Here is a 13,621-nt window from a genome sequence, read left to right as displayed (position 1 = left end):
AATCAAATACCACCATGTTAAGTTACCGTCAAAGTCTGTGGTGGCAGGGTCACACCACCCATTTGACCCTACCACTATTGACCTTGGTGGTGGCAGGACTCTTGGGGGCTCACTGCAATGCATGCATTTTATCCATACTATGCCTTTCAGCAATGACATGTGGCCTAATAAAATCCCACCACATCATATCACGACCAAATGTCTATAATGGTAGGGTCACCACCCATCCGACCCTGCCACCGTTGACCTCTGTATAGGTGGTATGTTGTGTTTACCCAATGCGATGTAGGTATTTTATCCATGGTGTTCGTCTATTTTGTCAGCTCATCATTTTAAGCCATGACCCTGAAATTGAAGCACATCCAAAGCTTAAGTGGACCACACCACAGGAAACAAATGGGAATTAAACATATACTGAAGTGACATCACCTAGTTTTGCGGGTCACACCATGATGTAATTTTTGTATGCATCCCGTCCATCCATTTGGAGAGATCATTTTAGGGCATGAGCCAAAGAATGAATCAGATCCAAATCTCGAGTGGACCCATCACAGTAAACAGTGGATAGAGTCATGCCCACCATTAAAAACTTCTAAGGGCCACAAAAGTTTTCGATCAAGCTGATATGTGTTTTTCCTTCTTTAATGTCTATGTTAACTTATGAATAGGTTAGATCTCAAATAAACATCACGGTGGACCTTAGGAAGGTTTCAATGGCAGCATCACTCTCTCCACTATTTTCTATGGTGGGGTCCATTACACCTTTGGATCTGCCTCATTCTTTTGATCATGCCTTAAAATGATCTCTCCAAATGGATGTACAGTGTGGAGACAACACATTGTGGTGGGCCTACAGAACTTGGTGATGTTACTTCAGTAGCGAGTTTTGCTACTCAACCTGTAAGTAACTAATCCGCGTCCTTCCCTCTCGCGCAGCATCCAGTCAAACCCGGTTAACCGGGTTAAGTCCCGTGCTCAACGGGTGCACAGTGGTGTACACACACAAGAACTGTCGGATCCACTCTGCTCACCTGACAAAGCTATGATGCGGTAGCCATGATCTTAAAAATGGAGTTGTTCTAATCATCATGTGGGCCACAAAACTCAAATTTCATATTTATTTAAGGGTCTGGTTTGATGAATGACTTGGATCATTTTCTAGGTAGGATTAAAGTCCAGGTCGACCATGCCAATAGATCTTGAGTTTTAGATAATGATAGCAGTGTACTTATTGTCTAAACAATCCAAATGTTGCATATGATTGTTAACACTACTTGTGGGCCTGATGGACGGTTGATCTAGTACTCCAGTCCTAATTATTGATGAAAAATGACTTAGCTGTTTGGTACAGGATTTTTTGAAGTTTTGTTGGAATATGATCCTAGAGTGTAATGGAGTGTGTTCTCATATGTTCTCAGCATTAGAATATTAGTAAATGAGCACTATGAGAAATTTGACTTTTACCAGCGGTCATAACCGCCGGTAAAAATCCCAATAAACGGCGTACTTTTACCGTGCTGGTAATTGGGTATGTTGGTAAAAATTATGCCGGCGCTAATTGAGTTTGGCGCTTTTATGAGCGCTGGCACTTTGTAACTCTTCTTCGATGCCCACTCTCCCTTCACCGATGCTTTAGCTGGTTGGGGGTAATTCTGAAAGAAGCGCTAGTAAAAGTGGAATAAGAGCGGGCAATAGTATGGTTTTGGACACTTTTTGTTATTGAAAAGCGCCAATTGAAGTCTACGCAAGCGCCGGTAAAAGTTTTGTATATATTTGAGAGGCTCTAGATTTTTTATTATTATATATAATTCAATTAAAACTTGTATTTTTTTAATATTTGAAACATAAAAAATGATGTAATACAATTAAAACTGAATATTAAACAAAATTTATATTACTGCACAATAAAAAAATATAATATTTATTACAATAAATTGAAAATGGTCTTGAATTAAAAAACAAAAACAAATCCTCTATATGGTCTAAATTTAGGTTGAAGTGATGTAAATCCTGCACACAATAGAAATTATGACTTCTTAACATAAAAGAAATTGAATGTAGCGCTACATGGAAGGCAACGCATATTCAAGTCTATGAATTAAGTAATAAAATCGATAAACAAACAAGAAAAAGAACAAACATCATCCGAGAGGAAGAGGATGGTTTGAGATCAAACCTGGATGACAGAGAAAAGCCGAAAAGCACGATCCTGTCCAGCAGACAAAATGTGCCTCCCATTACCATAGAACCTGGGAACCACATAATTTCCAGAAATTTGCTAATTGCAGAAAAATAACTGAAGAAACTTTAAGGTGGGAGTGACCAACATGCAGTACACTTTCCATGCATTAGGTCACTCCCAGTAAATTTTCTATGCATTATGTATCTGTCCACATGCATATTGTTGGAATTTGATATTGAAAGGGATTTTTCCAACTTTACAGAGTTGTTTCTCTAAGCTATCTACCTTCTGAGTATGAAAGGTTTCTTCTGAAAGATAGAATCTGGTTTTAGTAACTCGTGTCTAATCAGAATTAGGAATTATTTCATTGATTTAAAAATAAAAATAAAAATGGACATGCTCTTGTGTGTGAATGGTAGCAAACAAATTTTCCCTATTGAATAAAGTTGTATTTAGAGCATCTTGAACAAGTTTTGTTGAGGAGTAAACAGAGTAAAGTGGCGTTGATCAAAATGCAACCGAAAGAATTCATGTGCAAAGGCATCATAGTTTCCAAATATGTTTTAGATGATCACATCAAGTTTTAACAGTTAAATTCATGGCTCCACATGCTGAAATGAATAACGGGTGGTTATGATATTGTTGGACCATCTATGACACAAGTATGGAGAAACAATGGCTGCAGTTTAGTCCAATGGAATTGGTCGATACCGAAGCATGTCCAAACAATTCAGAGCCCAAGTGTAATATTCAAGCCCAAGGACATATCTGCAATACCTTTGAGGCACATGTATAACATAGCATTTCCCCAAACCTGTAACAGTAATTTACACAAACACAGAACCTAAGTTGCGTTCATAATTTCTTTACTAACTTTAGAACATTTTAGTCCTTCAAAATCCTTTTCTCAATATGGAAAGAAATAAAATAATAGGAAACACTTTTGAGAATCAAAACAATGTTATATTTAACCAGAAGGAATACAAGTATAACAACTAGAGAGGATTCTTATCATCCAAACCTTACACATAGAGGAGGAGCACTATGGCCACTTCAGAAGCGTTAAAACGAGGATCCCCATCAGTTGTGCCAAAAATCCACATCTGATTCAAAGAAAAGGCAAACATGTTGTTTTGGTTAAAAGCAGAATCATTGGCATCTCAAGTGCTGATTAACATAAAGAAAGTTAACAAAAAAAATAAAATCCAGAATAAGCATCGTTTTGTCCAAGTTAAAGCTGCATGTTTTGTTTTGACTTTTGAGAAAGACATTCGAAAGCTAAGAAGTTGCCAGAATTGATTTTTTAAACAACCTGCACATCTAGTAGGCAACTTGTTGATTGCAATCAACCAATGAAATAGGCTATTAGATAGCGCTTAATTGTAATCAACCTATTTAATAGTCAGGAGGAAAGATACGATTTGCTGATAGAAACATATATCTTTGTGCTTTAAAAAAGAATATAACTAACCAGAGACTGGAGATAATGGCTGGAAGGTCTTTGCACATATCCTGTTCTACAGATAGAAATAGCTCAACCTGCCAAAAGAGTAATTTCAGTATCAAAGGAAATAGAAGAGAGAAAATATATCATATGCATAAACATATCACCATCACCATTATAACCTTGTCCCAGATATTTAGTTGCTTTGTGCGGTATGTTACCTGCCACCATTTTTTTTTTTTTTTTTTTGAAAAAAATAAAACATTTAGAACTCTAACCTTGGCATCTCGACTGGAGTTAAGTCTAAGTTGCTTGGATATTAGACCTGCATCCACAAGAGAGAAGTCAAGACAGTTTACCTGCCTGATCTCATAATTCGTCTAAATCTGCTTTTTGATAGCATGCCACTCCAAGGAAGACCCATTAGAAAAAATTTGGTGAACCTGATCTGACTTGGCTACTTTTTTCATGCGTTTTCTGTTTAGTTCCTCAATCAGACTTTGAACAGTAGGTTTCAACGTCTCTAGTTTAGTCAGCACATTCAATAATTTCTGCATGAAAGTATTTCGAAATCAAATGAATGGATGCTACTCACGATTAAGATTTTCAGATAGAGGTATGGGAAAGGCATAGTAAAAAAAAATACCTTCTTAAAAGAAAGCCTCTCTCTTTTTAAAGACACCAGGTAGTCTCGATGGCATGGTATAGTTTCAGACCTTAAACTGTAGCAAGCAGATAATAACTCCATTACTCTAACAGTACTTAGATACCATCAGAAAGATAGAAAATACAACATCTTTGATCAAATAATAGTAGTCATGAGTCCAATTTCCAGATCTAATACCAGAAGTGTATGATCAGGTCCTGATGCATTAGAAAGTGAATAGTTTCATGAGGCACTAGTTCATGCATGTACAGGCTACAGCTCATGGATCACAACCAGTGATCTAACAGATGCATGAAAGATCTGTAATGCCTAAAAATCTCCTAGAACAGAAGATTCTAAACCTTTCAAATGGAGGCCAATTAATTGACAGTTAATAAGTTACTAGCTCTCAGATGAAATTCAGCTGGGCTTCCAAAATCACAAAACACTGATGAAAAACCAAAACCGAGTTAATAAAGAAACCAAAACCTAGCCTTTCCAATGTTTCCCACACCTCCTCCCTGCCATGCCCAAAGAAGACATTGAGGAGATTTCGAAGTCATGTAACTGCCAATTGAGGACTACTTCCTCATTGTGAATAGTAAGGAAGGTTGCAGTTGTAACTGCCAATCAAGCCCTTCTCCCTCCTCCTTTACCCGGGCTTGGGACCGGCAATGCAAGTAGTTGCATTGGCGGAGTTAAAAAAGGGCTTAAGATCCATTTGGTTTGATAAAAAATTATACTCATAAATATTGATGTGATGACCAAATGGAGCTTAAGACTTATAATACTACAAATATGTACCAAGAATAACAACAGCAATACTTACATAAATGTAGTTGTTCTCCTTCGCTTGGCTTCCATCATCTAACACTGCCTCAAAAAACACGCTAAAAAAGGTAAACGCCCTTCTATTAATGTTGTAAAGAAAGATAGAAAACATGAACCAAACACTTCAACTAAATCATTAATTGGCCATAAAAGCTACGCAGACACTCGATGTGTCCATGTATGCATAAAAAACCAAACACTTTAACCAAAAATATATGGGAAAGAATAAGCTCCATCGGGAATTTATAATTGAATGCATCTCTCTTTTAGACTCAATGGACACATTTCAGCCTCTTCTACAAAAATCAAATAACTGTAACAAGGCTAAACAACCTAGATTCCCCAATCAAAGGCATTTCTGGTTAGTTGCCAATCAATTATGGATGATGAAGATAACCATACACATATGCCACATGTATGGTACAAATAATAGGTGGATGATAACTCCAATGCACCTAGGAGCATAGGTCAAATACTCTAAATGACCAATAAAAAAAGTAGCAAGATACAGACCTTACAAGCTCCCGGAGAAATACTTGCTTGTGGCTATACAGACTGTGAAATATCAAGTCCAAAAGGCGGCTGACCTACATAATTAAGAAACCATGAGAACAATCAATCAGATATAATCAGACGTAATAGGCCATCCTGATGGATCAGTGGGGCTAGAAAGAAGAAAAAATATTTTACGTTTATATATTTTTTGACATTGAATGGTTTTATTCCATATGCACGAGGATGACAATGGCAACGGATCTGTACTATTATGGATGATCTGTAAATGTACCCAATTACCCGACATCATGCGATTCCACGCCTAGGCTCAAGGCTAAGTTATGCTAATTGTGTCTGACTGACACTAAGGTGTTGTCGTCTCATGCCCAGGGTCAAGGATATGTTGCACACATGTTGCTCTTACTCTGAGCGGGTTTGCCTGCCCCCTTCTTGTAAAGGAATTTGATAACATTTTGACATTCTTCTTCCCAATTGGCATGTTAGACCCATGGCAATGTCAATAGTATTCCCAACCACGACATTGTTGTAAGAAATTATCCTAGGTAGTATACGCCTCAACGATGATGGCATCTGAAGCCTGTGCGGCTGTGCCTCTCTGAATACATGATATGCTGCCTATGCTAGTATCCTGATGCTCAATTGGTTGTACAGATGCCTAAACATCAATGGCTATCATTCTCTTCAGGCATCAGAATGATCTAGCCTTATTAAGGTATATAAAAACTGTTAGGTAATGGTACTTGTGGGCATCGTTATAGGTTAAGGGATTGTAATGACCATTACAGAAAAATGGCCTGTTATGGGCTGATACAGGGCTTTTTTTCTTCTTATTTTTTTTAGAGAGAAAAAAGCCATAACGTGTGTTGCAACCGCCATTACTGTTATTGAATACCTTTAGCCTAATCGATTATCTGGCAACTTTGAAGATGAAGGACATAGGATTTCATGCATCATTTGCATATGATGTTCTAAGCCATGTAATAAACCAGTTTCCTTGGCTTTACCTTTTAATCAGAGTTTTTTCACTAGGGATTGTAATTGATGGCCTGTGTCAGATCACTGCCTGGAATTTATTGTTCCCAGAATTAATAAAAGCCTTTTGACAAGACATTTTTAGGGGCAAATGTTGTCTCACTGACATCTTAATCCAAATTACTCGAAATTGAAATGAACCATGGGCAATTTTTGTAAACAGTGTCATAAAAGGCCGAGTCATAGAGCCTATAAAGGATTCTTTTCAGATTGGACAGGAGAAACTGATGCATAGCAACATGAAAGAAAAATGAAGAAACAAGAAACAAGATGTCAATGTACCTGATCAGATGGAAATGGAAGCACCCGTACAAGATCTCAATGATGGGTCCCATGTGAATAGATTGAATTATTGCTGGAGCAATTCCATCAGTTACTTTGGGGCCATCTTTTGGGTGTGAAACGATGTCCGGCTGAGGAATTCAATAAAAAATAAAAAATAAAAAATCCCATTTGAAAGCATTTTGAGTTAGCATTAAAATGATTCCTTGATAATGTGATCCCTCCATGATTCTAGGAAGTTATTGCCAAAGTATTGCGGGTACAAGAATACAATGGGAATTTAGTTTTGAGGTTTTTAACTGGCCTTCTAATTTGTTTAGAATTTGGTTAGGTCTTATTTTTATTTTATGCAAAAGTAGAAAAATGTGAGGGACTGCTTAGGTGAATTTTTTTAATGACTACAATTAGATTGTATGGATAGTTGGGATTTTTCCATACTTATACATGCTTGTAGAGCCTTCTTTGATGATAGTCGAACATAGAATTAGGCCTTTTTTTTTTTCCTATTCTTAAGAGAGATTCTCTCCCTTTGGAAGAGTGAATCTCAATTCTTGATTGTGATGCTTAAGAAAATTAGTGTGGTGCTAATGCACATCATGGTATGGATCTGGCATAAAAAATAAAAAAATAAAAATTATATGATCCAATGGTTTCATCCAACTGTGGAAGTTTATTTGCCTGATGAATGTGATCATTGCTCTGTTTTCAAAATGGTTGTAGATGCACAACTAACAAATGGGTGGAGCTATCAAACCATGAAAATGCACATATGGGTGTGTAAAAAGATATTCAACTTGCTCCAATACAAAGTTCATGTAGAAAGTCGAGTTTGTCTGACAGTGTCCGTGATTGTGCATGTGCATGACCAAAGATCAATGTTGTTTGATGTTGGCCGCAGTTGTAATGAAAGAGGAATCGTAATGCACAAAATTATATTGCTTCATGATAGTCAAAGGTTGGCCTAGATTTTGAATTTGAAAATTTGATTTTGTTGGCCCAGGCCCAACCCATTGCCAATTTTTGTTAAAAGGAGAATATTACATAGGATAGATGCCATTCGCATATGAAAACTATCTTAATATGCTTTAACCCAAAAATCACAAGCTACTTATTGAGAAGTCATGAATTGTTACACTTTGGCATATGTTTCTTGGATAATTACTAGAATGCAGTAAACTCAATCATCCAAAGGGTATTTTATTCATCTCAAGTGGTCAGCATGTCTCTTCATTGACATTACAAGAATATAAAATGGAAAAAATAAGAGTGAAGATGAAACAGGTACTTTCAATCAATCTAATTGGCCTAATAATCAATTAACCATTGAGTAGCAACAAAACAAAAATCAGCTACCAATAATGTTTTGAAACTGACTGTGATTAACACTGAAAGATGACCAGTGTAGAGTCTAAACTGGGGAGGATTCTCAGAAACATGAAATCACAATTGATCATAAAAGAGAGTCCAAAAACAAACAACAACACAGAGATCTTTATCAAACAGTCCTATCAATGCAATTTCTGATAATATGAGTAAGAAATAGCTGAAATTACCGTATGAGTAGATGTGGTCGTAGATAATCTGCTAATTGCTCAAGAGAAAACCCCAGATCTGCATCGAAAATCTGTTGTAGCTTGAGAGAAAAATCCAAATCCTTTCTTAAGATCAAGAGAGAAAAACCTAGATCTGGTCTGTTAGAGAGAGAGAGAGAGAGAGAGAGAGAGAGAGAGAGAGAGAGAGCGTCTGGGGTGGTGAGAGGGAGAGAGTCGGGAGAGGGGAGAATAAGAGGGTTAGGGCTTTTGGTAGGGTATTTATACCCGATCATTAACCGGCGCCCGATTTTAATTAGCGCTGGTAAATTAGCCACACACAGCGTCGGCTAATCCTGCTTTTGTTGTAGTGAATGGTGTTACACTGGGACAAGATTGCACCTACTTGGACAATGGGAGCCAGGCTTTAGTAGAGATCGACAGTTGACACCCCTACAATGTAAGATGCTAGCAGTGTATAATGACTGATATGCAATCATGTACATTAGCCATATAGTAACTCAAATCAAATCAATTGAATTGCATAATCAAGCCACCAATTCACAATCCCAAAATCAGATTGGTTGAACAATCATAATCTCTTGCTCATGTACACTTGTTCTTAGTAGTAACATTGTATATTTCATTTTAATTGTCCACTATTCAAATTAACATCCGATGGGTATCAACGGTCGATGATAGAGATGCTCTTTTTGCAGTTGAGAATAAAAGAGAAGTCAACCCTATTATCTTTAGAAGAAAAGATGACTTTGAAATGAAGGTCAGACCACACCTAGGTAGATGTCATTGAGGCTAACAGACTCCATGTGAGCTCCTTTGCGCTCCTATCACTAATCACATCAAGTACAGAGAACATCTCCCACTCAGAGCTATTAATCACACCTGCTTAGCTTCTGTATGATAGAGAGAGAACGAGCCAATAGAAAAATTTATCAATTGATGGAAAACACTAGGGGCATCATGCAGGCAACTACCTGAAGAAAAGGAACAAATGAAAATGAGTCTGAACTTAATAGAAACAGGGATCGCGTTTAGCCTCACGAGCACTGATATAAGAACCCTCTGCGATCTTGCTACGAAGTCACATGCACTTGAATTGATGACCAAGAAAATGCTGGCGTTCTAAAATGAGACAGGTAGAAGAGGACTGAATAGATTAATTGCAAATGTTGTTGATCAGGAGATAAATAATGACGTCCCTTGCGACAGAAGAAGAATGGAAAGAAGAGAAGATACAGACCGCTACAAAGGATGCCAAGAATGCACCGATTGCTCTCCAAACCTCTCCCCATCCATCACTGCAATGAAGTTGTCACAACAACTAATAGAAGTATTTACACATATTTAGAGGATATGTATAGATTGTACATACCATACATGCACACACCATTTGCAACTAATTTACTGAAAACTACAAAATCTGCAAATACCTTATTATCAAAGATTTACAATACATTTAGAATACAAAAGTCATGAACTAGACAAAACAACATTACCTACTTCGTCAATTAAAATGTTATCAAGTTTTAAGTTTTATAATAGCATTGGAGGTTCTATTGTGTATAAAAACTTCAACTCCCAGGCTGCTCTAAGTGTAATTTTAACCTTACTTCCAAATGAAAAGCATCTCCATTAATTACAAAAATAAAACTTAAAAAGGATGAAAATTCATTTTATTAAAGAAGCAATAATAGCTTAGTGGAAATTGTAAGATTAACTAAACATTGAAAGTCACACATTTTATGTACCAAAACGGAAAACATATTACATAGATAGGAAAAAAGATGATTAAAGGTTGAGGTAACCCTATCTTTAGATTCAATGATTCAACTATTTGCACATGATAAACCACCTAAGAAACTTAGTTTTAAAGGAACATGTTCCTTCACATTACTATTATAAATTAATGCTAAATAGCTTCTACGTATCCCTCTAAAGAGAGATGAGCATTGTCAGTGGGTTTTCTCGTGGATTTGCATGGAGACCACAAGATTCGTCTAAATTACCTCCAAAAGCTACCACACGAGGAACTTCTAATGGAGATTCTTCTGTATATGTAGTTCAAATGCACGGAGAACTCGTTCCATAGAACTTGGGAGTTTCGTCATCTGGTTTTGACTAAGATCATGGAAGAAGGGTTTCATTGAAAGTTGCATTCACCAAAATTCTAAGAAAACCTCTCACATTCTAAGACCAAGAAATAGAATATTGGTGTCCATGCGTTTGTTGTAGGACCCCATCTACTATACTAATATAGTGTGCACTCTACATTTTCTTAGTTATCAACCAGATGGTTAGGATCAAAGTGACTTGAGAGGGATGCAAAACTGAAAGTTGGCCCCACATGTTGGATAGTCAATAAAAATGATCAAAACTTTTCAAGTATAATCAAAATGGATAGTTGGTCTCCCTAGCCATTGATTGGATGAGTAAAATCATCCCATCAAACTGATTTTTGAAAGAGGCAATATTGAAGGCAACAGTTAAAACCTAAAATCAGTTTTGGCATACCATAATTGGTCATCACCAACGGTGGGTTATGTGAAAGTTAATTGAGGGATTTTTTTTTTTCTAGGTCTAGAGAGGGTGTGGGTTTCGAAAATAAAGAACCATAGTTTGGAGATTGGCTTTGATAGCAGTTATTTGGGTAATTTGGGGTGAAGCTTTCAAAACAAAATCAGGACGGAAGAGCTTTATATAAGTAGCCCTCTTTTCCAAGTTGTAAATTGCTTTGTTCTTTGAGATTTGGTGTTGGTTTTGGTAAAAATTTCTTTACTTACATGAGTTCGACCTCATGGGAGCTTCCATGAGATCGAGCTATGTGGTCCCCACCATGCATTTGGTGGGTCCCCTCTAGGTTATGGGACGTACCAAAAATCAGTTGTATCTACAACTCAAGTGGGTCATACCATTTGAAACCATGTGAAATTGTGTCTAAAATATCTAAAAGCACTTGGTAGGGCTCACTTAAGTTTTTGATATGACTAAAATTTAGTGTGACCCCTCATCCAAGTGGGACACACACACAATGGATGGGTTGGATGTCTAAACCACATCTCAATGGGCCATATAAATGATCATGAAGGTTTCTATTGTTGGATATTTATTCTCAACTATTATTTATGGTGTGACCCACCTAAGTCATTAATTGGCTTGATTTTTAGGCCCATGGGCCACCATGGAAGGATGCATCTAATCGATGGGACGGATGTCTGACATGGACACTGGGGTGCCCACAAAGGTCGAACTCATGGGAATCTCCCATATATATATATTCATCCAGGTTTATATGACCTAATCAACAGGTTGGGTGTCAAATAAACATTAGAGGGGGCTTAGGAGGTTTCTAACAGTGGACATTCAATCACTACATTTTGTGGGAATCGAACAGATTTTATGACATTTTTCCTTCAGATTTTTCTCATTTCTTTCGAATGATACAGATTGTGTTTGCTGAAAGTGAATTAGATGTTGAAATCAATGATTCAAAAGCAATTAGCTTGGGCCCACGTGAAAATAACAGCTATGTTTTTTTTTTCTTAGGAAAACGGCATTATATTCCATAAGGTGGCACTGTTATACTTAATAAAAAAAAAAAAAACACATCTTCTGTTAAGAACATCCATTGTTTTGTTATATACTGGCTATTATTGAGAAAATATTACCAGCATTACATAAAATGATGTAGGATTACCATTCCCATTATAACAACTGTTATGGTGCTTTTTAAGACCTTGGTTATAGGAACAAAAGCATCTAATGGGAGTAGCACCTGTTCGTAGCTGAAGTACTCATTTGATTTTCTTCAATTGATCTACCAAGAACAGAAAAATCCAATCCAAAGGATGAATTTTTATTACTTAAGCTCGCTAGACATTGTGTTTGAAAAAATGGATGATTTTTTTCCTTCATAAATTGAAATGGCGTATTGTAGATTGAGAATGTGAAAAGAGAAAATCATAGAATACCCACATCGTTTCTTTAATCTACCGAAAATCGAGTCGTTTTAGGAAAGCTCCTCTTTCTCTTGAATTTGGATTTGAGGGATTTCAAAGATTGTATCTGTTAATGGTTGTTGTAGAGCGGGTCGGAAACACTTTCATGGCAAAGATGGAATAGGGGACGGACTAAGGAAGGCCAAATTAGAGGTGGAAATGATCTGGATCATCAGAACTTTAAATCAATTGTATCTCGCAGATTGGGATGAGTTTTTCGGCATATTACATATGAATTTGGGGTGGGAGAAGCTACTCAAGTCAACCAACCCTCTATGCTAGGTTGCCCACGCCAGATTTGCGAGATTTCATCATATGGATGGTCAAAAGTCCAATTTATTTTTGTTTTGAGTATAAACAGTAAGTTTTAATTCGAGTATTACTTTTGATTATTTGAGTTGTAGAAGTCGTTATAGTAAGTTTTAATTCAAGTATTACTTTTGATCATTTGAGTTGTAGAAGAAGTCGTGATAGTAAGTTTTAATTCAAGTATTACTTTTGATCATTTGAGTTGTAGAAGTCGTGCCCAACATGAAAATGGCTTAAAAAGGTTAGGAGAATAACATAGTTTGGCCAATTTGCACACCTACTATTTTTGGCTGAAAACCATGAAATCTTGTTTACAAATAGTAAATTTACTATTTATAGTAAGTCATGTTTTTATGGTGTTTGAGTTGGAGTCTGAGTCTAAAACTCCATCCTAGGTTTGAGCTCATTATTTTCTGAGTTGTAATTTCATCATCATTATTATTAATCAAATTATTTCAAATTTATTAGGAATTATTTCTACTTTATCTATCATGGATTTTAGAAAGTTTTGTGAGGAGTCCAGAGAGCTTCATGGATTCGGAGTAGTTATTCCCTGAGGAAGAAGGTCATCGACATCCTTACGCCAATGGTGATGTCAATAACCAATTCAAATGTTAATGGAAGAAAGCATTGAATCAATGTAGTTCTTCTTTATATCAAAAGCAATCTGGCAGATTCTTTTTCTATCTTAATCTTTTCCAAGCACAATCACATCCGTCTGAAATTGCATCCCTTCTTTGGGTTTTGATATAAACTCATGTTTTAACTGAATTAGCACTCTGCCATCTTTCAAACCATTCTCCTCGTTTTGAAAATGGATGAATTGAGAAAAAA

At 36.6% G+C, this 13,621-nt stretch overlaps 2 long non-coding RNA genes across 4 annotated transcripts; both read right to left on the bottom strand.

Moving 5' to 3' along the window:
• Positions 1-1,836: 1,836 nt before the first annotated feature.
• LOC131224020 (uncharacterized) lies at positions 1,837-3,414 on the bottom strand. Its single transcript, XR_009160801.1, has 2 exons — positions 3,204-3,414; positions 1,837-2,249 (listed from the first exon to the last, which is right to left on the bottom strand). It is a non-coding gene; the product is annotated as an uncharacterized LOC131224020 (long non-coding RNA).
• A 543-nt stretch (positions 3,415-3,957) lies between these two features.
• On the bottom strand, positions 3,958-8,576 carry LOC131224019 (uncharacterized). 3 transcript variants are annotated; one of them, XR_009160800.1, is made up of 5 exons: positions 8,487-8,576; positions 5,617-5,690; positions 5,102-5,183; positions 4,273-4,348; positions 3,958-4,177 (listed from the first exon to the last, which is right to left on the bottom strand). It is a non-coding gene; the product is annotated as an uncharacterized LOC131224019 (long non-coding RNA). The 3 variants fall into 3 exon arrangements; XR_009160798.1 differs by having other exon boundaries at positions 3,960-4,177; positions 5,102-5,162; XR_009160799.1 differs by lacking the exons at positions 3,958-4,177; positions 4,273-4,348 and having other exon boundaries at positions 4,776-5,183.
• Between the last annotated feature and the right edge of the window lie 5,045 nt (positions 8,577-13,621).

The sequence above is a fragment of the Magnolia sinica genome, chromosome 13 (genome assembly GCF_029962835.1).
Source record: "Magnolia sinica isolate HGM2019 chromosome 13, MsV1, whole genome shotgun sequence".
NCBI classification, from domain to species: Eukaryota; Viridiplantae; Streptophyta; class Magnoliopsida; order Magnoliales; family Magnoliaceae; genus Magnolia; species Magnolia sinica.
Note: the sequence above shows the minus strand (reverse complement) of the source record. Positions and strands in the feature narration are given on the sequence as shown.